General features: G+C 35.9%; 1 protein-coding gene and 1 non-coding gene across 2 annotated transcripts in view; both read right to left on the bottom strand.

Annotated features, from left to right (window-relative positions):
• The window catches only part of LOC106058880 (nuclear pore complex protein Nup98-Nup96-like), a 59,567-nt gene extending 47,570 nt beyond the window's left edge, over positions 1-11,997 (bottom strand). Inside the window, exon 1 of the mRNA XM_056012869.1 lies at positions 11,667-11,997. The gene's annotated coding sequence lies outside the window, so the exon portion shown is untranslated. The remainder of the gene's footprint in view (positions 1-11,666) is intronic.
• Positions 2,393-2,476, bottom strand: Trnal-cag (transfer RNA leucine (anticodon CAG)). The gene has a single exon. It is a non-coding gene; the product is annotated as a tRNA-Leu (tRNA).
• Positions 11,998-25,900: the final 13,903 nt, after the last annotated feature.

Here is a 25,900-nt window from a genome sequence, read left to right as displayed (position 1 = left end):
GACCTAAGGCCGGCCCTGCAAAATAGCGGCGTATGTTACACCGTGGGTCGACTAGTATAAAAAAAAGTCCATTATATCTCTGCCATTACTTTAGGTCATTTTACGTCTGGAAAGACAAATCTTTTCCTTTATCTACATCTTGAGCGGCCAATCCCTGTGTCCCTTGCACGGTCACATGTTGTGCATTAAATATCAATTGTCTTCAACTTCTTCGGCACATCCCTGACCCTGGTGTTTACCATTATGGCAAATAGAAAAAATCTTTCTATAAGTTTTATATACTAGTCTTACAGGTGTACTCTGCACAATTGCATGACTATTAATATTTGTTTTTTGTCTCTTATTTAAGATTATTAAAATTTGTTTTATAAAGGGTGTGTCTGTATAAAAAAAAAAGGTTTGCGTATTGAATAATATACATATATGTAAAAGGTTCGATTCCAGAAGAACAAAAGCACCATTGCTCCTGTTTTGAAACACACTACAAAAAATGGTGAAATCGAATTTTCAATATCGCTTTTATATTTTGAGATGTTAAATCTGAAGGATTTAGGTGTATGGACGGACGGACGGACAGACAGACAGACAAACAAACATTCGCCCCTGCCACGCAAAACTAACAGCGGCTCAATTTCCCCTTGCGGTAACTTATAAAAATTAAGAAAAGTTCCCACAGAACAAGCTCAGGTATCGCTTATAAATATTTGTATTTGCTTTTTCGCAACTCCCCCCCCCCACCCCGAAGCAGGACGTTTTGGCGCCGCCGTTTTGGCCCCGCCGTTTTGGCCCCGCCGTTTTGGCGCGAAGAACGTTTTGGCGCGAGCCGTTTTGGCGACGGGACGCTTCGGCGCGAAATACATTATGTACGTTTATTATTATTTTTTTTTAAAGAATTATTCATATCTATGTTTTGCATGAGTGTTTGTCTTAAGACATATTTTTCACGTACTAAATGTAAATGTGTGTTTGTTTTTCACATCATTTTCTTTAATAAACATTTTGGCTTGTGTATGTGTGTTTATTAAGAGTCACACTTTTATTTTCAAAAAGGTTTTTTAAGATATTACTTTAAAATTAAAAACAAAATGAAACGATGATAGACTAAAAATTGATGCAATTATTTGTTTACATTAACATTGGTTTATTTAATGACTGTATGGTATCTCCAGCTATACATACCAAACACTTGCTAATAATAAGTAAAAATATAATACATCATATACATGTACCATGTTTCTCAAAATATTTTAAGTTAAGTATACATAGACACCATGGTTATTTGCCTAAGTCGCTGGAATTCAAGGGTTCATTAAAAAAAAAACTAAGTGCTTATTAAATTATCGTCAAATGATATCTCGCGCCAAAACGTCCCGTCGCCAAAACGGCTCGCGCCAAAACGTCCCGTCGCCAAAACGGCGGGGCCAAAACGGCGTCGCCAAAACGGCGGCGCCAAAACGTCACGTACCGCCCCCACCCTCATTTAATTACGAAGAAAAATTATACCGTTAAAAAATGAAGCTACCGATAAACACATATAAAACATTCTTTTACAATTCTTATTAAATTTTAAAGTAGTAACAAAATTAGAATAGGAAGAGACACATTCTCGTGTGATTCGTAATTAAAATTGTACAAACTTATTCTCTTCAGCCATCCATAGCACTCTGCCAATGACGTCATTCTCAGCCTCGTCATCGATCTAAAGCACCCAACTTCCTACTCGAGGCAGTATATGCTCTAGTCCCCCTCTAGTCTATTGTTGGCATTTCTCTATGAACTTCCAATCTCATTATCAATTATGAACTCAAGTTGTTCACATTAAAAAAAAAACAAAACAAAAACAAAACATGTAGACCGACTGAACAATTATGTTATCAGCTTGTTCATCTTATTGAAATAGTTCAAGTCTCAAACGATGCGTGTCGACCAGTGGAGGAAATCTTCCTCATTGATCAGCTAACTATTATGCGGAAATTTGTGAGAAAAGTGGTTGTTGGTTTTGTTTTTCCCTTAAAGAAATAAAAAAATCTCCATTGAAAAAACAAATTGGATAAAAAAGATTTGTATGTTAAATTATTTCCTAGCGATGCATTGATCTTGGATGAATTAGTGGCATGATAAAATGAATGGGGGGTAGATAATTTTTAGGAACAGTAAGAGAAAATAAAAGAGATTGTAAAGAGATAGAAAGATCGGAGAGCAATACAAATAATTAGACCTAATTTAATAAATGGATCTCTTTTGATCCGAACATGGAAATTGAAATGTACTCTTTTTTTTTTCCCCATCCTGAATATTTTTTTAATTTTAAATTGCCACTTTGAGGGGGGTGGGGGAAATCTACCATACAGAAATATTTTTATTATGAATAAATAAAGGTTAAAAAAAAAATTGTCAGAAGTGGGATTTGAACCCACGCCTACAGAAGTAGACTGCGACCTGAACGCAGCGCCTTAGACCGCTCGGCCATCCTGACTTGTTGTTGTAAGGAAGAGATATTATATATTACCTGCTCTACCTTATCCTGGCCTACTTTCCCAAATAGACTTACATGAAACAGGAAAGGGTTAAGTTAGATGTACTCGATAAACATAGAGACGATACCGGGTACTTTCATCGTGATCTGTTTTGGAGCAAAGAGTTTAAGCAGTGGCGTCGCTAGGGGGTATGGACACACCCATCAGGGAATGGTACCAAAGTGATAATGATAACAGTAACAACGAAATAAAATAAAAAGAAGCAAAATATATAAAATACCTATTTAAAAAAAAAAAGCTTAGGCCTATATAAGTGAAAGAAGTGCACATTTACAGCCATGTGCCTCAATACATTATGAAACAAAATTAATTTATTACCGCTAATAAATTAATTAACTGTTTTTTTTTTGTTGTTGTTGTTGTTTTTCTTCCTGTTTTGTCAGAGAAAATGAAATAAGTTGCAAAGTCTGAACTTGATCCTAGAATGGTGAGAGAAATAATTGTACTCGAGTTGATATGGACAAAGATGTGATGCATCTTTTGCAGTTGTTACAAAAACGAAAGTAAGTAGCATACCCGATTCAGAACTTGCAATCTATGGGGGTCAGGCGATGCTAATCTCATCCGTTTCTAGGGCCGAAGTTTAACGAGGATGTCATGGGGCCAGCAGGCCGACCAACCGCCTTTACTTACCCATCGTATGACATGTAAAAATTAGAGACAGTTGAACTCAAAAATATCGACGTTCGAATTCCCAATCCTCACCGAATTTCTACTTTGAGATCCACAATGTTAGGAAGCCAAGCACTTTTCTTCTTAGTCACCAGCCCCCTCAACACCGCAATACTATGGCTTGCTTTTAGTCATTTGTATTTTTTTTTAATTAAAGCGTTCGAAGAAGTGGGGGGCCTCCATATATTTAAATTCGGCCCTAAATGTAGGGACATTTGCAACTGTCCCTTTAATCAAATTGATCACAAGGTTTGAAAGAGGAAATATACTCCTTTTTTAAAATTGACTAATTGGTTAGTTGTTGTTTTTAAATTAACTCATGTGTTGTCATCGAAAAGGAATAAGTGTACTAAGTTTCAACTTGATCCAAGGATGTGGGAGACGTAACGTGTACAAACTGTGTACCAGACAGACAGTGAGTTGAAATACGCTTTGTAATAAATGTCTCCAAATAAATACACATAACAGTATACTCAGGTGTACCTCATGGAACAGTCTTAGAACCACTACTGTTTCTAATAGACTTAAAAATGACCTACCAAATTGCCTTAGTTCAGGAAAAAAAAAAAGGTAGACCATTTGCATATGCTTTGCATAATATAGAGAACAATAATAACAATATAATAGTGAAATAGACAAATTAGATGGTTTACAGAAATGGGAAAAGGAACTAAAAAAAAAAAGCTAATTTTTCTAAGTAAGAAAAAAAAAAAACTACTTATCTCTATTAAGGGAGATCATTTACACAGATTTACGAGGTGATAAGAGAATATACTTAAAAGAAAAAAAAATAGTTATATTAAGCGTAGTTGTATCGATTAGTTTGTATCAATTTGGAAATAGATCTAGACAAACAATAATAAATCTGTGCGAATAGAAATATTTTTACCATTTGGTTTTTTTTAGCGCAATTTCATGCTTTTAGCTTAACACGCTATGATCCTATCCCATGTCTGGACCAGTTGAGAAAAGGTAGGGGGTGGGAGAAAGAAGGGGGCGTATCTGTGTAAATATTACGTGATCGCTTTTTCAATGCATTTATATTTTTTTTAAACTTGAAAGACCTGAATTCTTATTCATGGGCTCGAGCCTCCTCAGGCCAACACACTAAGACTAATCACTGTGCCAGAGAAACGCTTGTGAAAATAGAGGGTTTTATAGTTATCTACCGTTAGCTTCCAACTTTAAAGCGGCGAATTATTTTTCTCCAAAAGTATAAAGAGGACTAATTCAATTTATACCACCACATCTGTCGAGTACGATTTCTTTCCCTTGTTCGATGCCTAACAAAAATAATTAATTACCAATTGATAATTAACTAATTTGTTATTTTTTTAAAACTATTCTTTTTTGTCTGGTTACAAATTGTGCAACATTTCAGCTCGATTCGAGTTTGGTTGTGGGGGGAATTAATGTGTATAAACTTTTTACCAGACAGACAGACATACAGACAGAGTGAGTTGATAAGCATTGTAATAAAAAGTGCACAAAACGGATGAACTAGATCCTACACAAATCCTATCAATACATCCTTCATTTTGTACACTGGTTACACCTGAATATTCCAGCACTATTTAACTCTCCAATAAAAGCTTATCACAAAGACCTGTTTAAATAGCATTGAATGTATATTTAAGAAGCAAGGAGAAGTCTTGAAAGGTAACCGAGACACATTAACTCTTTCTCTCCTGATTCATGATACCATCGTTGATTTGACCCCATTAAATTAACTTAATTTTTGGGTTCATAAACTTTGATTCGTGTTCTATAAAAGGAATATAAAACTATCTATACCAATTATAACATGGTCTGATTAAAAGGAAAACGTTATTGAAGTTTAACCCTAACAGGCTAGTGAAATACAAATTGGAAAAATGAATAATTCCTTCTGAGTGCGGAAAATAATTACGGAGAGATAGAGTTAATACACAAGAAAAAGTTACTCCTTCTATTAAGTAGCAATTAGCAGGGCCGGCCTTACACATTGTGGGGCCCAATTTAATGGATACTTGAGAGGCACCTGTTCTATTTTTTTTTAAATATACAACTATAACATTAATATATATATATGAACATTTATTAATACAACATGCACAGCAAGCGACTCAAACGCCATAGGCGCCAGTGGTTTAATTTTATTACGTCAATCGTACTATACACTAAATACGTTAACCCTTAAAGTCCTACACTTTTAAAAGCCAGTGACAAGAAATATGGGCTGACAGTGATATGCTAAATATAAATTGCGCGGGCCCTGCCAGGAGCGGGGCTCAATTTGGAGCAATCGGTCAAATCGGCCTAAGACCGGCCCTGCTATAAGTATGTTATGTTGGTTTTGTTATATCTGTTTCTGTGACTAACGTAAGAGAGATAGAAAAATCCATTGTCCAAGAGAATTCCCAGTAAGAAGATGAAAAACTAAATTGCCATGCACCTTTCTATTCATTGTTACTATATCAATGTAAAGGAGGTCACAAAACGTATCTATGCTGCTGTATTTTAGGTGTCTACCAGTTGCCTGCTCATCAAATCGTCTAGCACGATTTTACCCTTTAGATTATGTCATAAAACAGGTATCAAATAAATGAATGAATATTATATCTGTTAGAAAATTAAATAGTATCTCTTACTAGAATATTGTGAACTAGTTAATGCCATTATTCAATGATAATCAAACAAGCAGAAAAGGTTAGGCCTACTGTTGAGACTGCACTGATCCATTCCACTTTGTTTTGACGCCAGTACATAATTCGTCGTACATGTCTCAACTATAAAAACTGTTCGTAAATAATAATAGGTCGTACTTTCTCCTCTATCTCCTCCTCTCTCTCACACACACACACTCTCTCTCTCTCTCTCTCCAGAAATTATAATTGTGTATTTTCCATAACTGCAATTAGTGTCTAACCTTTACAATACAATAACTTTCGAATGCCGTTTTATTCATTATTATATTAATTATAGTGCGATTACAATGAATAAGAAAAAATATATACCTACATCTCGTGTATAGATTCTTAAGCAGTGGCGTGACACCCAAGTGGGAAGAATGCACTTTTCCAAAATCCAACTTTTAAATATAAAAATTACTGCCTCGAATGTCTCTCAAAATTTAGTATCTGCATGTCCCAAAACTTAATTTTATTCTATTTGGTTATATTATGTGCTGTAGACGTCATGAGAAAGAGTTTCTGGAGCTCAGAAATGTAGAAAAATTAGTGAATTTAAGGCACTCCCCCCAAACATCTTATCTGACCAGTTGTGTTGTATTTTATTGTAATATGTTGCATATTTAGTGGCGTAGCGAGGTCATCATGGTCCTGGGTTACGATAATGGGTCTCTTAAAAAAACGAGATTGAACGAGATCAAGATTAATCTAGTCATCCTTAATGCAGCACTTGCAATTTGCAATTTTTCTTTCAGTGGTGCCAATGAGCCCCCGTCGGTCATGGCCCGGGCGCAATGAACCCCTTCGCGCTTGGGTTGCTACGCCGCTGAGCATATCTAGACACTAGTTTTCTAAGTGGACAAGGGAGATAAACACATCACTACAGAAGTTATATAATAAAACGTGTGTACACATTCTCTTTACAAATGAAGCACAGGCCATAACAGGAGGCTTAAGTTCGAATCCAGATTGAGAAGGATTTGGAATTGAAGATTTTAAGTGAAGGAGCGCAATAAGCATGCTAAATTTACATGCTAAAGTAACATGCTAAAGTAACATGGTAAAAAACATAGTAAAGTAACATGCTAAAGAAAAATGGTAAAGTAACATGGTAAAGTAATATGCTTAAGTTTCATGCTTAGTGTCATGCTTAAGTAACATATTAAAGTAACATGCTAAAGTAACATGCTTAAGTAACATGCTAAAAAACATAGTAAAGTAACATGCTAAAGAAACATGGTAAAGTAACATGGTAAAGTAACATGCTTAAGTTTCATGCTTAGTGTCATGCTTAAGTAACATGTTAAAGTAACATGCTAAAGTAACATGCTAAAGTAACATGGTAAAGTAACATGCTAAAGTAAAAAGCTAAAGTAACATGGTAAAGTAAAAAGCTAAAGTAACATGGTAAAGTAACATGGTAAAGTAACATGTTACAGTAACATGCTAAAGTTACATGCTTGGGTAGCATGCTAAAGTAACATGCTAAAGTAACATGCTAAAGTAACATGCTAAAGTAACATGCTAAAGCAACATGCTAACGTTACATGCTTAGTAACATGTTAAAATCACATGCTAAAATTACATACAAATGTAACCTTCTAAATTTACACGCTAAAGTAGCCTTCTAGAGTTAAACGCTAAAGAAACATGTTAAAGTAAATTGTTAGAGTAACATGACAAAGAAGCATGCTAAGTAACATGCTAGAGTAACATACTAAAGTAGCATGCTAAAGTAACATGCTTAGTAGCATGTCAAAGTGACAAGCTAATGTAACTTTCTAAAGTTACACGCTAAAGTAACATGCTAAGGTAACCTGGAGATGTGGCATCAACAAGGAGGTCAACAACAATGGACTGCTTATCAACCTACCAACATGGTGTGTGACAAGGGGAAGGCAGTGTCGTTACATTTATCTCCCCACCAGCATTCTCTCCCCTCATAGTTCCTCTTTATGATTGGAGTTAATTATTAAAACTAAGCTTGAAGTTAAAAATGTCCACAGTTTCTTTTGTTTTGCCATGTTCAATTTCTTTTGATTTATTTTCTATTGTACATCTTCCATTAATTATAGATGTGTCGCCTCTGGTAACTTAAAAATATTTTCCTCCAACCGAATGTACCAGCTCCATATTCTCTACCCGCCAACACTACAGGCTATTCAAAGAAATATAAGTCTTAGTTTACAGGAGTGGGGGAGGGGCGTTTATTCTGCAGCTATTCGCCCACGAAATTCTCATGACTTATAATTTGTTACTGCCCCTTCCCCAAATCTTTGAGGCGGCAAGGGGGGCAATCAGCAACAATCAAGCTAACCCGCCCTACTGTCACATTAGACTTGTGAAACTGCTACCTGGGAAATGGATCTACTAATGAACTTCCGGTCAGTGACGTGACCAAACGACAGCCTGAGCAGTTAACGGTTGCTTTTAGTTACAGCCGTGTTTGACTTTTAGCGGGTCTACGTGTGTATGTCTAAGCGTGTGAGTGTTGCTAACTGTGCTCCTGTTTCGGTGTGAGTGTTTGTGTAAGTAAGAACATGTGAGTGGTCTTGCTGTCGGTGGGTATGTATGTTCGAATAGTCTCAGCAATTGCCACATTCTTATATGCTTGCGAGTCTTGGGCGCTGACTGCAGTGCTAGAGTGGAGGCTCCAAGCAATGGAGTTGAGAAGCTACAGAAAGATCCAAGGTATCACATTAAAAGACCGCTACACAAACGAGGAGACTAGAGACAGGGTTATTACAGCGATTGGACCCACGATGACTTGCTAACTACTGTTAAAAACGCAAAGTAGAGCTCTATGGCCATATTACAGGGTCTTCGGAACTCGCAAACACCTTCATGCAGAGACAGAGAACAGTACCAGGAAAAAGAAGAAGAGGCAGACAGAGAAAACAATGGGAAGACAACTTAAAATAATGGACGGGCCTGCCGTTGAAAAAGGTTCTGTCTAAGGCAAAAGACAAAGAGGAATGGAGAAAGACGTTCGACAGATCATGTGTGCTACCCCAACGGTCCATCAGACTAAGGGATAGGTGAAGGTGATATGAAGAGAAGTCCATTTCCATGTCAGTGAAGGCTGCGGCATCCTTTCCAGCAGGGCCGGCCTTAGGGCACTGCAACCTATGCGGCCGCAATGAGCCCCCACTTTTATAGGCCCAGCGCTAACTGTAGTTGTAAATTAAACCATTTTAACTTATAACAGGGTTTCCCTCGGCCTCCTGATTTTCCATGAGCTCCTGGAAATTTGAAATTGCAAAATATTTGAAAAAGTCATGAAAATCTCCCGAAACTATTAAAATTTCCAGAAAACTCATAAAAATTCATTTAAAGTATGAGGGATTTTCATAAATGTTGGGAAATCTATAAATAACAACCATTTTGGAGTATCCGATGCACATAATGTGGAAGTATTGGTGATCTTTTATTTTGAAAAGCATTATAACCATCTTTTTGTGCACTGTTGAATCAAATTTGATAGCACTATTACCTACAGCACAAAGTAATGTTATCTCATCTTAGAAACATTTAACCATCCATATAGTCATTGACTATTGTTTATTTTGACTATAATATATTTTGCCTATTGTTTTTTTTTCGACTATTATTCCTTTGGAATATTGTTTATTTTGTCGATTTTAAAATCTCATTTTCTTAGGTTTAGGCTCATTATATAGCCATCGAAATCTCCAAATCGCTTGTTTATTAGTTTTATCTATTGCTTTTAATGCTTAAACAAACAAAGAAAATAACTTGAAATTCAAACGTAGAACAAAGAAGAGATGATTGTGACCCGACAGAAGTCTGAAAATCTCTTATTGTCTGACACCAAAAATAAGTTTTAAGCTAATTACTACGCACGTAATGAGATAATTTCTAATAATCCTACTGACTTTATAATACAATCTTATCTTCTAATGCCTCTGCACCACGGCTGGTGAAGATAATTTATTTTCATAACCCTTTTAATCCCTTTTGTTACGCAGAAGGAAAAAAATAGGCGAGAAAAAAAACACAATTTATTTGAAAGTTAAAAGGAAATAATAAAAAAACTGAATCAAGCATCGAAAATTTAAAATGAGGAAAAAAAAAATGTATTTGGATTATTTCTATGTTGAATGTTAAAATCAATGGACAATTTAATCTCGGATATAAATTTGTAATTTTTGCCAAGAAATTCACTTGATCCCGTGTTTCCAGATGTTTCTTTTGTTGTTTTTTTCATGTGTTTCATTGCAAAGTTAATGTGGTTTGGGCTAATTAAAAAAAAAAAACGACAATAAACTACATTAGTTTCTGCCAGTTATTTGACAGAGCTAAATGTCTTAGGGATTCAGGAGAGTGTTAAAAGCCCTATACATTTCTTGGCAGAGCTAAATGTACAAAGGACTCTTGCCATTTCTCTGGAAAGTTTCGCATGTAACTTGCTGCTTGTGAAAATATCTTTCAAATCAAAATAAGTTGCAAATGGAGTAGTACATTATGAGACAGGTTCTTTACCTCAATTAAAACCATAATTTTTCATTCAAGCTCTAGAATGAAAATTGGAAGATGATAGAACAACAGTCAGACACGATATACAAAATTAATAAGTAGCCCTAACCTTAAGCAAAAAAAAAATAAAAAAAATGAAGATTCCCTAAAAGATGATTTTATTAGTTTAATCTTCAAATTACTATAAGCTACTACTTATGTATAATTTAATCATGTAATACTATTGCTAGTTCCTTTCATACTTAACATTTATGTAAAATGTGAACATTTTTCAATAAAAAAAAAGAAACCCAAAAAAGAGGCAGAAAGGCCCAAAAAGAAAGCCCACAAAAGAGGCATTGAGCCCAAGGATACCCATGATAAAAAAGGTTAGTAGAAAGCACAAATGCTGAGGTTTCCTTAACAAATAAAAGAAAAGAAAGAAAGGAAAAAAAAATAATAAAAAAAAGAGAGAAAAAGAAAAAAAAAAGAGAAAGAAAAAGAAAGAAAAAGAAATTAATTAATAATATTTTCTTTTTTACCTTGTGTTTTGTTTTCTTTCTGAAAATCAATTTATTTCCTAATTTTGTCTAAACAAAGGTTCAATCTATTGAGTTTATGTTTACTGCGTACACTCACAGCATGGTAGGCTACTGAGTGACCATTGCGCTCTATAAGAGACTTAATTATTGCCATAAATGACCCTCACCTTAAAAAAAAAAGTATTTTATCATAAACAAAAAATGAAAATCTATAAAGGTGGCTGCTACCAAACCACTATCTTTGAAATAGAATCTAAAGGAAACCAACAACCAAAGTTAATATTTTTAAAATACTTATAATCGGCGAAACAAACTATCTTGACCAATCTTCAGTGTCAGGACTGAACTGAAAACAAATATGTGATTTAATGATTGAATGATTATTTCATTTAAGGGCATCTTTGATGGCCAACATTAAAATACGAAATACAAATCACAGTGTGTTTTAAACCTGTCTCAAACTTGCCTGAAACCGATTGGATATGTCGGGGAAGCCATTTGTACTTGGCTAGTTAGGAAAAAGAAAATCATCCACCACGTGTATTTGTAGGGTTTCTGTTCAAGTCTTTTTAAAAGAGAGGAGTCACTCAAGCTCTCACCCACACGGGCTCACTTAGACGGCTCAACCTCAAAGCTCTCTTAGACGGCTCACTTAGAAGGCTCAATCACACGGCTCACCCATGCAGATTTTTATAATAATAACTTACACTGCACATATCGAATGACAACAATGACAAAGATATAAAACATTAACACACTACTGAACTCACCTGATAGCTAACAAAATTTGCGTATCTGTTTCAAATATCACCGGTGGAATAATCAAATCTCTAATTGCTGAAGAGTTTCACGGAACATGCAGATTTTTGTGTTTTGTTCCAGCAGAAGTTCTTATTTCTTCTTGTAAACACTTTCCCACTATTATTTCGCAGACGATTCCAATTTTGAATGAATTTAGTAGCCCGCCTTTCCGCTTGAGTGATAGCAGACGAGTACCATTTGTTTCTTTACGGTTACTTTTCTAATGTTTAACAACTTTCCGGGTCTAAAATGCCTCTTGTTCTTCCTAGTTCTGGAATAATTTCGTGGGGACTCTTATATCCCTTTCTACTTTTATATCCGCCAATCTGGCAATGGCTCACCTAAGCGCCCCCTTGTGACGTGAGGTTGACGCGGGTGAGCTGTGTACGCGACCTTACATTGACAGCACTCCCAGACGGCGTTACATTACATTATCACTGTTTGTGCGCGATTTGCCCACCTTCAATTGAACCTACTTCTAAGTCTGTTGAACCACTGGTGCACCACAGAAGATCGGTTGACCGTCTTTCTCCATTCCTCTGTCTTTTGCCTTAGATAAAATTTCTTTCAATGACACCTGTCCATTCTTTGATGTTGACTTCCCATCGCTTTCTCGGTCTTCCTCTTCATCTTCTTCCTGGTACTGTTCCCTAAAGGAAGGTCTTTGCGAGGACCTTGAGATATGGCCATAGAGTTTTAGTTTGCGTATTTTTTAAAGCAGTTAGCACATTATCGTTGGGGTCCAATTGTATAATCATGCTTCTAATCTCTTTATTTGTGATGCAGTCTTTTGAAATGGATAGGTGGGATTGTTGTGTAGCCTCTCAATTCCATTACTAGGTTGCTCCCACAACTATTGTGTAAATAGTTTTTGGGCTAACGGAGAAATTCACACGATTTCAAAACAGGCCCTCAACATGTTGGTTTGAGAAGTTCCATTGCTTAATAAGATAAAAAGTAAAATAAAGAAATTGTCTTAGATAACTAAAGACTCACAGAACTACCAACTACAGTATAGCACTAGGGAGCATTTGTACAAATTTGTCCTAGCATGTGGAACTAGGAATGTGCCTTTATCTGTGTGTCTTTCAGAGTATTTTATTAGGTTTTGTTTTGTATTTGAAGACTATGGTTGAGTGTTTTATGTATAATTGCTGCCTTACCTTTGAGTCTTCTGTCCTGAAGGCTTTCTAAATTTAGTGATTTTACTAGTCGAGGGGTCCCAAACAGAGGATGCATATTCTATTATTGTCCTAACCAAGATTAAATAACATTTTAGTTTTATGTTCTTATTGATTTATAGAAATTTCTTTTAATAAACTTTAATGTTTTGTTTGATTTTTTGACAGTTTCATCAATATGTGGATTCCATGACAGTTTTTTTATTTATTATAACACCTAAGTATTTTTAGTCTGTGTTATAGAGTTACCATGAATAAGTGGAATTTGTTTTAGTTTTTTTGTTACTCTTAACAAATGACATTTTTCTGTGTGGAAAGACATGCTCCAATTTGATTCCCATTTCTGTAATTCATCTAATTCTCTTTGTAAAATTTCTGTATCTTGTGTTGTTTTTATTTTTCTATATATTATGCAAGCGTCTGCAAATAATCTGACTTTTGTACTAATAGGATTTATGTAAATTAAAATTAGTAGTGGACCTAAAACTGTTCCTTAAGGTACACCTGAGTTTACTGTTATCGGTGTTGATTTAGAGCCATTTATTATTACAGTTTGTTCTCTCCCTATCAGAAAATCTTTAATCCACTGATGCAGTGGACAATGGTGGTGAACTTTGTCAAAAAATCTAATAAGATAGAGAGAGACAGAGACAAATAGAGACACAGAGTGATAGAGCCAGACACAGTGAGAGACAGAGACAAATAGAGACACAGAGTGATAGAGACAGACACAGTGAGAGACAGAGACAAATAGAGACACAGAGTGATAGAGACAGACACAGTGAGAGACAGAGACAAATAGAGACACAGAGTGATAGAGACAGACACAGTGAGAGACAGAGACAAATAGAGACACAGAGTGATAGAGACAGACACAGTGAGGGACAGAGACAAATAGAGACACAGAGTGATAGAGACAGAAACAGTGAGGGACAGAGACAAATAGAGACACAGAGTGATAGAGACAGAAACAGTGAGGGACAGAGACAAATAGAGACACAGAGTGATAGAGACAGACACAGTGAGAGACAGAGACAAATAGAGACACAGAGTGATAGAGACAGAAACAGTGAGAGACAGAGACAAATAGAGACACAGAGTGATAGAGACAGAGATACAGTGAGAGAGACAGACTTGGGAGCCCATTGTGTCTTCTTTTGCATAGGAAAAACTTTTTACAAACTTCTTTGCATGAGTTACTGATTCGTTTTATCTTTTCACTAAACAAAACAGTCCAAGCAATCTTCACTCTAGCTATGAGAAATAAAGACTCCACTGACAAATAGGATGGTCTTCAAACAGAAAATCTTTTGCTATCAAAGATAAAAACAACAAGAAGATCGATAATTATTCCTTTCTTTTTATTTTTTTATTTTTTTATTTTTATGGATCTCAGGAAATGAAAATATTTCAATTAAATATTTTTTGTTTCGTACTTTATTCTGAAAAGTTTTTGTAACATCTTCACTTCTGCTCTTTTACACCGGATCATCGATCAAAGCCTGCTGGGAAATAAAAAAAAAATGGAGTGTAGCCTCGTTGTGGCAGTGTTCTTGTTAGTAGCCCACTCACAAGTGGGGGATCCATGTGAGATATAAGCTACTGAGATAAGCTACCTAAAGAAGAAAAAAAGGAAAAGAAAGAGAAAGTGGTAGAAATAGAGGGAAAGAAAGACAAAAAGAGAAAGCGAGAGAGAGAGAGAGAGAGAAGAAAGAGAGAAAAGAGAATACAGAAAGAGGGAGAAAAAAAAGAAAAAAAAATAGACAAGGAAAACAAAATTTATGACAAAAAGATAAGACCAGAAATTTGTATTCAACTTAAATGTAAAATTGGAGCCGCGGTGGCGGAGCGGTAAAGCGCTTGACTTCCAAACCGGAGATCCCGTGTTCGAATCCTGGTGTAGACGGGGATTTTTAATTTCTGGATCTAAGGGCGCCTCTGTGTCCACCCAGCTCTAATGAGTACCTGACATTAGTTGGGGAAAATGAAAGCGGTTGGTCGTTGTGATGGCTCATGACACCCTTGTTAACCGAAGGCCACAGAAACATTGACCTTTACATGATCTGCCCTATAGACCATTAGGTCTAAAAGGGTAAATTTACTTTTTATATGGAATTAGAAGTACATTTAAAGTAAGCTTATGACGATCATGATCAATGGACCTCATTCACCAATCGTAAACAAACAACATTTTGCCACGTGGTTCTCTGTATCTTGTATACAAATTACGCAATCCATAAAGGCTGTCACGTGATACGTAATTTTCATTGTTTTATCAATATTATCAAGTGGCTAAATGTTGTTTGTTTACGATTGGTGAATGAGGTCCATTACCAACTGTTGGATCAAAAGAAAATAAAAACTTTTTGGCGAATCGTTTTGTTTTAAATTTACATTTTTTTAAAATCTGGAGTCGTAATATTTTTGGTAGCGCTAAATCCAGGCAGGCACTTGACTGGAACCCACAAGGAAAGAGGAAAGTGGGCAGACCCAAGCAAACCTGGAAGAGGTCAGTCATCAGTGAAGCTGAGGGTACTGGAATGACATGGGAGCAGATGAAGAAAGCTGCTCAGAACCGAGTTCGGTGGAAAGGTGTGGTTGCGGCCATACGCTCCCCTGGGAGTACACAGGATTAAGAAGAAGTAAGAGAAATCCACATAATGTGCTGACCAACCAGATGACCACTGCTTCCAAAACATTTCGCTTATCCAAGCCCCAGATTTAATGTAAAAATACTTCTGTAAACTTAACTGGAACAGGAGGGTTGACCTGATTTAAAAAAATTAATAATAATAATTATTACAGTCACAGTAGAAATAAGTGGTCAGCCTAGGAGTGGCTAGGAGGCAACTACCTACTTCACACAAATCGAGAACGAGGCTAAGAACGCCATCCTTGTGAAATTATAGAAAATCGCCTGGTTCCGTCGTGAAAATATCTTAGTCGTTCTAGAAATAAGGCAAGTAATTAAAGACTCCATGTTCGCATTTGTAGGCAAGTCGGACTATTAGTGATATAGGCCCTATGTTGTTTTTTTTCTTTCTGACCTTGCGGATGATGTTAAGGTTATCTGTTTCTGTGGCTCACGGTTAACGATCAGGGTGTCATGTGACCAGCACAACGACCAACCGCCTTTACTTTCGCCAACTAAAACCAGGAACCCATTAGAGTTGGGTGGACTCAGGGGCGCCCTAAAAATCCCGAAGCTAAAAAGTGATAGGTGAGTGGTGTGTAGATGAATGAAGGAATGTGTGAGGCCCTTAGAAATATAATAATAATAATCGTCTTCGAGCCCGACGATGAAAGAGGAATGCAGTGTTTCCCATGGCTACGCAGCCCCAGCTGTGACCTACATATTTTGCCACATATAAGGAAAGCATAACAGAAATATAATATAGCATTCTCAACCTCAGGAGACAAACATATTACTTTATTTAAACCAAGTAGACAACATAGGAGATATAGAAGCACAAGAACAGGGGATAAACAAAATCTAATAGCGAATACAAATAAAATAATAGATCAATGTACAATAATATGGTGCGTAAATGTTTAATTAGGATAATTGATTCATTAAACCTTTTTTTTTTCATATTTGCAAAGAAATGTCTTAGTCATAGACATAAATAAATATAGACTGGCCGATTAAAGAGTTTTATGAAACAAAAATTTGTGACTTGCAATTTTGTGTACTTCATTATACAGCATTTATGAGCAGTATAAAAGTTAAGTATCCATATCTATTTCAGCAGTAACCTATATAAGTATTACAATATTTTCACTAGTGTTTTTTTTTTTATTCTCTCAGCGTGAAGATCATGCAATTTTTCATAATTCGGAAATCCGAATACAATAGATATACATGTTTTCCAGTTACATGAAGTTACTTCCTTCGGCCAGTCTATATTTATATATGTCTATGGTCTTAGTGTACTGCTGTAAGTCTAGTGACGTAAGCGGTGTCAAGTTGTTTTTCCCTCTTTGATATCATGTAAAATTTTCATTCATAAAACATTCTAGCCAAAATTATTTTTTTTTATAATGAAACATTTTCAAACCGATATAACGGTCGTCCTCGAGTTTTCCCCCTGTGGCCAATGAGTTGAGAATTTTTTTCTCATTTTAATACATATAACTTGAAATTTGTTAAAGAAAATCGTTAGAACTGTTTTGGAAATAAAATTTATATATATATTATGGAACTATGGAAGAGAAAAAATGAAATTATATTTACCAATGTATGATTAGTGTTTTAATTGCGTTATAAATTGTTTACACTTTCAATGTGTAGAGCCGTGTAGGTAGCTTTTACTTTGTTGTTATTTCGCTGGTGAATTATTACAATGTTTGAAGTTTACTGTCCTGTACCAAAACAAAGGAAATGGTCATAACATAGCTTCTCTACGCCTTACTTGCTCACACTGAACATGATATCTAGCTCGCGGTCAACGATTTTGCGTACGCTGCTGGCTTTTTTGGTTTAACTACAAACATTGGTAAAACGCCGGTAAGAGCTTCTTATGGTCCAACAGACACTCTGGGCAGTGCAAGTATCCTGTATGGGGAACGAACATATGCCTAAGGCAATCTTTTTTTAGTGAACTGAAAGTTGGACGGCGTAACAGAAATGTCCCACGGACACGCTGTATGTTTTACCCTATAACGTAGAGACTTTGCGTCACTTGATCTTTCGTTCGTACTAAAACCATAATGAACGAACTAATAACAAAATTAAATGCCTGAACTTAAACATTTGAGAAGTTACACTGCAAAGACTTTTCCAAGCCAACAATAGCCCAATAGTTTTACCAATACGGTGCAATGTAAAACGACAAGACGCGAGCTGCGGTTTGTCTAGAGTCTGTCTTGACTGTAGGAGGACTTAAGGGACTTTATATTTAAACGCCATGTACAATTACATTTAGAACTAACAGAACACTAAAGCAACTCTTGTGGTTAGTAGTATTTACCCGAACGTTCATATTTGTAACTACCAAAATATTTCCAAAATGACTTCGGGTATATAGCCTTCCTTAAATTAATTAACACTTAATCATTTGGTACTATATACTAAGGATACTAAGTGTATCTTGGAAAGTATAGAAGTTATTATAAGTCGGAGTTGGTAGTCTAGATTCCAAGGGTAGAGTGACGAATTTAATTTATTTGAATGAAGAGATATTACGAAGCCGCGGAGCAAGGGGACGCTCAAAAGGTGATTTGATTTACAGCACATAGGTAATAGAAGCTATTAGGCTTTTGTGTAAGATAATTTAAATAAAACGCGAGGTAAAGTAACAAATAACTAATTCCTAATCATGTCATAACAATATATATATATATATATATATATATATATATATATATATATATATATATATATATATATATATATATATATATATATATATATATATATATCGGTTCTCTTAATATATAAATTAGTGATAATATTTACACCTATTTCAGTCTCAATCCTCCTTTCATAGGGTTGTCCCTCTTTGAAACAATTATACACAATTAAGCACACACACACACACACAAACACACACAGACACACACAAACACACACAGACACACACAGGCACACACAGACACACACAAGCACACACAGACACACACAAGCACACACAGACACACACAGACACACACAAGCACACACAGACACACACAGGCACACACAAGCACACACAGACACACATAGACACACACAAGCACACACAGACACACACAATCACACACAGACATACACAAGCACACACAGACACACACAAGCACACACAAGCACACACAGACACACACAGACACATATCATAACTGGGGAGTTTAAAAAAAAAAGCTATAATCTTAAAATAGAACATATTTTTTTCTGTTGTAAATTGTGTGTTGTTTTTTTATTCAAGGTCGGCTTTAGGCATAAGCAAACTAGGCAGCTGCCAAGGGCCTCTGATTGGTAGGGCCTCGCACAAGACTCGAAACAATTTTTCTTAGAAAGGAATGAGCGAAACTTTTCCCAATTTTATTGTTGGAGTGAACTGTGATTTAAATAAACTGAGTATTTTTGTTTTGTTCCGCTGTTTATTTTTGTTTTGTTTTGTTTTTTTATTTTATTGTATTTGGGAATTTCACTTTGCCAAAGGCTTCTAAATATGTAAGGCCGGCCCCGCCTTATTGCTTGAAATCAATCATTTTAGTGTTGTTTTGTCAAATTGTCTAAGGTATGCTTTGAATAATTGATCTGGTTTTCAATTGTTTTAGCTGGTTACCAGTTCTCACTTGAATATATAATTAGTTACTAATGGTCTAGATCAGTGTTACCCAAACCGTTAAACATACATAGAATTTTCGTAACGCTAAGTGCCTTTCTCTCTCCCCCCCCCCCACCCTTTCAAAGGATTTATTTTAATATTAATCAAAATTATTTTTTTTACGATTACATACATACAATAATAATAACTCTATTATAATTAAGTATTCAATTAGTGAGTTTAGTTTTTATATGCTTCAGAGACACAACGGATGCATTTTTACATAGTTTTTACATTGAAAAAGTGGGCGTGTCGACGGAAGTTGTAACATCCTTATCCATTTCCTGATCTTTGAGAAACTTTGTCTTTAAATGTAAAAATAGCGTAGTAATTGAGTTTGTAAAAACATTACAAACTTAAAATAAATAATAAAAGGATTTAAAACTTATGAAATTTTATACTAATTTATAAACTACTAGGCTATTTTTTTTTAAATCAGCATAGTTAACAATGTAGAACGTGTAACCTCTTCAAACTCTTCCGTACCCCTGGGGGTACGCGTACCCCACTTTGGGAAACACTGGTCTAGATCTAGCAAGGAGCTGCCTGATGGTGCGGCATACGCTCTGGACTGTCGTTCGGTGGTCTTGTTGGTCCCGCGTTCGAGCGCTGCTCTCTGCAAACTTTTGACGCCGTTGGGGAGGTTTGTGCTAGGATAAACGTGTCTTAAAATCAGAAGGAACATCGGAAACATGTCAAATATTTTCAAGAAACATTAGTTTGACAAGTTTGACAAGTTTTTCTGGAAATGCTTATGAACAGTGATGCCGAAACTATTTTCCGCGGGCCACCTCCTACCCGTGACGCGGAGATTCGATTCTAATAGACGTGGATATGCGACACATTGCACGTATGTCGAATGTTTAAATGGTCCTCTTGGTCGGAAAGGGTTGAACACCACTGTTTTTCAATATGTTTTACTTGTAAGGAAACTATTTTGTATTCAAAGTGTCTATAACCTGTTTAGAAGCATAAAGAACGCACCAACCTAGATATAGAATAAGAAATGTAAACTGAGCATGTGAAATATCCTGAAGCATTCCATAATTCGGCAAAGAAAAAAATGTTCCTCTGTTAGTATACATCAGTGTAAGCTGAAATGTCATTCTGTCAGCTCACATTCAACTCTTGGTAATGTACCGGTTTGATTCTATTATTTTAAGATAGAACGATTTCTTTCCCTTGAATGGCTGCCTTGTCGTCAGGGATGTATACAGGAAAGTTGTGCGGATAGTGTCGAAGGTCTCGGGTTCATACCCTGACATAGAACATAGTACCACTGTTGTTTGTTTTCCTACCGAATCATAAAAAAAGATAGGCCTACTAATTACTTAACTATATTAATAATCTTGACAAACATACAGACGACATGAACGACTGAGATTATATACATTAATAATGATCAGTTAGGAAGATATGTTGCTCCATTCAATGGTGATATTAATCCCTGTCTCTCCCTTCCCATGTATGAAATACAATTTTAACTGTTCACCATGGTTACGCGAGCATCAGTGACCTAGATTTAAGCTCTGTTTTGGTAATAGTGAAAGCCAATTGTATTACTTCATTTAGTCATCAAAGAATGTGTCCAGCACACCAGCGGTGACAGTAATACCGTGTACACGTTTTGTTGTCAACTGCGCCACTGGGCGCCTGTAAAGCATCTACCTCCCCCCATCTTTACCGAAGTTCTTTACCAGTGCCTTGCACGCAGGGATGTAGGTGCGCGCTAGTTAATTTCTAATGAGGCGGTCTTTGTGGGACTACTGCGCCTGGCATCTGGTCAGATTGAAGACAATGTACTCACAAGCCCATTGCCTGTAGACGTAGTCAGAACAAAGTAAAAATTCCATTGCATTCATTGATTCATTTCTGATGGTTTCCAAGGATTAAAGTGTCACACTTCAAGTGCAGCGGTTCTAATTACTGGACGTATCTGTGATTTGATAACGTTTCCTTACGGTTCGAAACGACTTTCTTATATAGCATTGTGCAGACGTATATACGTGTCTTTGTTGATTTCTTATATTGGGGACATGCTCACAAATCTATATCATGGAAATTGTTTAAATCTGTATTAGTGATATTCTTACAATCTTAAATGAGGGGGGGGGGGCATTGCTATAATCTTACATTGGGGGGATTGTTACAATATGACATTGAGATTGTTATAATCTTACAATGGGGGGGGGGCATAGATTTAATCTTACTTATATTAATGACATTGTCACGAACAGTGTACACTGTTCTCATTCAGGCCGGTGAAGGGGAGCTCTTGTTCACTTTTGCTGGCCTAGAGTTCCAAGAGCCGAAGGCTCAACTCTACCTGACAGTTTCAAGAAGAAGAAGAATATTAGTGTCAGTGGTCAGTCAATTAGTGATATTTTTACACAATTTTGTAATAAGGACATTGTTACAATTTTATATTAATGGAAGCGTCACAAAAGAGATACAAGACACCGATAGCAAAGACAAACTGACACAAACACTCTTTTGTCCCCCTGGCAATCAAATCATTAAATACAATTCAACTTTCTGTTATAAACATTTCACATGTAAATTATGAGTGAGTCTGGTGTGAATGTACATTTTGTTTGGTGTAATGCACACATTGTAAGATAAAGTTCCTTATAGATAATAAAGATTATAATTATTTATTATTATTATTTTTATTATTTTATTATCATTATTTTTATTATTATTATTATTTTACAAAGATTCAATCTTAGTTTTATATCAAAATATTTGTAACTTGCTAATGAAAGAAAATCATTTAAAGTATTTACAAAAACCTTTAAAAAGGTTTGAGAAGCATTGTTATTTATTGGATATTTTCTTATCTTATAAATACAGACGTTAATTTAAAAAAAGAAAATGATTGCGTCCTACGCGTGTTCCTAGGTCAATCTAGTCATGCATGTTTATCAATGACTTAAACTCTGACAAGTCATTGGTTTTCGTGGCTGACTCAGGCAAACTATTCCATGTTCTAATTGCCCCTTTAGAAGAAGGAGGATTTGTTTGAATTTGTCCTAGCATAAGAGAAAAGCATCAGTCTCAGGGACCCTAAATGATTTATGGAATAGACAATCTAACTTCGCTATAGCACAGTCCCAAGCCCGGCTGAGAAAGAAAGAGGGTTGGGCATAGGGGGATAATTACCTGTAGAAAAATCACTAGCTACAGAAACGCCAAACAGCAAATCAACAGAAGTCACTGACATGGGAGAAGATGGATCTCCAGCTGGAAGGCTTATAACGCATGTCGGTGAAAGCCAGAGTCATCTGGAACCCGACTGGCCGAAGACCATCATCTCTACCTGGATGCGAAAACGGATGGGCAAGACGTGGGGACAGTTGGAGAGACTCACCCAGAACCGAGATGCCTGGAGGAAGCTGGTTGGTGGCATATGCCTCCCTATGCCTCAGAAGGGACCACAGGCAGAGATGAGAACAGAAATTGGACGATCTATTGACTTTAGAGTGCTGTAATATATAAAATAATATTCGTTTAGCTTTTTAAAAGCGTATCTTATCAAATCATCCTTTATTTTGTACACCGAATACACTAAGAAACTTTCTATTTAAAGGCTATCTGAAATGCATAAAAATCTCTAATAAATTAAAAACATACTTTTATTTAGAGTTAAATTAATGAAAAGAAATAATTATGTTGTGTTTTAATTGAGTCTTGACAGCAGTGACTTCCCTTGAGGACAGGCATCCCACGGAAACGCTTCAAAGACCAGCTCATAGGCGCCTACTTGACTTAGCTGACACAGAAAAGAGCCCCTGGTTGCATGCGGCCTCAGAACGAGAAAGCTGGAGGTCACTCACAAAGACCGTGATATACACATTTGAGACCAAAAGAAAATCCGCTGCCGAGGACGGACGCAGACGGAGAAAAGATAATCCAAATCGACCACCGCCGGACAACGGTTATGCTTGCCCTGAATGTGGCAAATATATTTAGGCCTATTGTATATACATATACAAACATCCGAAAGATAAATACATCTTCTAAATCAAGTGTGTGACGTTTCCATAACTTAAAAATAAAAACAGGAAGCAGACATGTTTACGATCATTTTATGTATCTACTTGTTATCAAGTAAAACAGCGGTTCTAAAATAAAACTATCAGTCCATTTCTTTTCAAATATTACACTAACCTCCCCCCACCCAAACACACACACACACACAAGAAATACAAAAAAAAATCAATGCACTCAAGATGAACACATGGTCTTGAGAATACAACAACATAAAATGAAATTTGCAGCAGTCCTGTGTATGAATATTTCAAGAGCAGAAGTCACATTTTGACAAGTCCAGCACCACCAGGAGGGCGGGCCGTAAATCATCTAGTCTGAGCATTAGTGACCCACTTGTCCGTTGTCACCGACGCCCGACCACGGTTAAATTGGGCATTTACGGTTCCGTGTATCAAATAAATTATTCAGAGCACGGTGATAAGAACTAAAATAACCAAAATGATCGTTTTCAAGCAATGAAGACACACGATTTACTAGAGTCAAAATGTAGTGTTTATATCTTCTTTTTTATTTAGACCCCAAAAGCTAGATTTATAATATGATATAATATAATATAATATAATATAATATAATATAATATAATATAATATAATATAATATAATATAATATTATATAATATTATATTATATTATATTATATTATATTATATTATATTATATTATATTATATTATATGCGGCCTACTGGTACACACGACTCAGGCAAATCACACAGGTCAACGGGTCAACGGCTGTTGAACAAGGGGCATTACTGCTAGTACTCGCAAATATGACCAGTATTATGGTCATGTGACCGAAAGCCTTCACGGTCGAGAGACAGTGTGTAAGAAAGGACAGTGGAGTCCAGAACAGAAAAGCAGAAGGACTGTGCTGTACCTTTGAGTCCTCGAGAATGTAGTTGTATGAGCTAGAGAGACTAAAATGTTTAGTTAGGCAGTTCTGTTAAGTACAAAAAAGAAGTTGAAGTTAGTTTAGCCAATTGTGTTTTTTTGGCTGTTGTTGATGTATTTGTCATTAAACCGTCACATTGTTTATTGAAGCTCTTATTGTCAAGTTCTTGTATTAGATGTGCTGTGTTGTGTTTAGCAGTGTTTGCAGAAGGCCTGACAGAGAAGATCGTAACAATATAATATAATATAATATAATATAATATAATATAAGGGCGATCATTTCATTCCAGGTCATTTCATCTCCGGTCACTTCATCCCCGGTTATTTTATCCCCGGTCATTTCATCCCCGGTCACTTCATCATCGGTCATTTCATCTTTGGTCACTTTATTCCCGGTCATTTCATCTCCGGTCACTTCATCCTCGGTCATTTCATCCACGGTCACTTCATCATCGGTCATTTCATCTTTGGTCACTTTATTCCCGGTTATTTCATCTCCGGCCACTTCATCCTCGGTCATTTCATCCCCGGTCTCTTCATCATCGGTCATTTCATCTTTGGTCACTTTATTCCCGGTCATTTCATCTCCGGTCACTTCATCCTCGGTCATTTCATCCCCGGTCATTTCATCCATTGGTCAATTCATCCCCTGGTCATTTCATCCGATGGTCAATTTATCCTCTAATCCATCAAATAATGATGGTAAAAAGTATGAAACTAACAATGTTTCATATATTTGTTTTAATTTACATGACAAAAAGAGTGAAACATTAAATAAATATAGTATATAATATCATTAAACATATAAACAGTTAACATCTATTGATATAGAGCTAATGTAAAAGCTTTTTTTTTTTTTTTCTTGTTAATTGAAATCACTAACATAGGTCCACAAGACGGTCCACTAATTCTTATTGCTGTATTTCGTTTATATATTCTTGGCCAGTGTTGCGTATTTCTTAAAGCCAGCGTTTATTAGACTAAATCAAACGTGATATCAGGGTTTGAAATGACACGCTCATATTTAAGAAAGAACAATGGACAAATAAAGTGAAAGATGGCCGTCAGGAGATAAGTTATCAGCGGCAAGATCATAAGTATTTAAATCATTTGGTGTAATGCACAATTTGTAAGACAAATTTCCATATGGATAATAAAAATTATTATTATTATTATTATTATAATTATTATCTCTCCAAAGATTTCATCTAATTCCACCACACCTTGACCTGTGATCATTACATCACGCAATATGCGCAGGAGAATATTGACATCCCTACATCAGATAGAAACAATAGAACTAAATACTAACCCTGCAGCACGTCTACGTATTTACATCTATTCTTTCATTTCACAACAAGTCTGAAGAGAATAGAGGGAACACTATAAACAGTATCAAAAGTATCAAAAGTATAAAAAGTATCAAAAAGCATTCTAAATAAACATATTTAAATATATAATGAAATGAGGGTTTAAAGGTAAAGCCTTAACAACACAGTTACACAATGACTAAGAAAAATATTTAATTGGGGATGAAATGACCGGGGATGAAGCGACTGGGGATGAAATGACCGGGGATGAAGTGACTGGGAATGAAATTACCGTAGATGAAGTAACCCGGATGAAGTTACCGGTCACCATTTGTTTACGCTGTCACAGCACCCCTACAACGACAGTCAATAGACAGATGATAATGATGATTTCTATTATATAATAGTCCACAGCAAACAAAGTATCTATTTCTTGTGTCAACTAGCTATAGAATATTTCGC

This window comes from Biomphalaria glabrata, chromosome 15 (assembly GCF_947242115.1).
Source record: "Biomphalaria glabrata chromosome 15, xgBioGlab47.1, whole genome shotgun sequence".
In the NCBI taxonomy this organism is placed as follows: Eukaryota; Metazoa; Mollusca; class Gastropoda; family Planorbidae; genus Biomphalaria; species Biomphalaria glabrata.
Note: the sequence above shows the minus strand (reverse complement) of the source record. Positions and strands in the feature narration are given on the sequence as shown.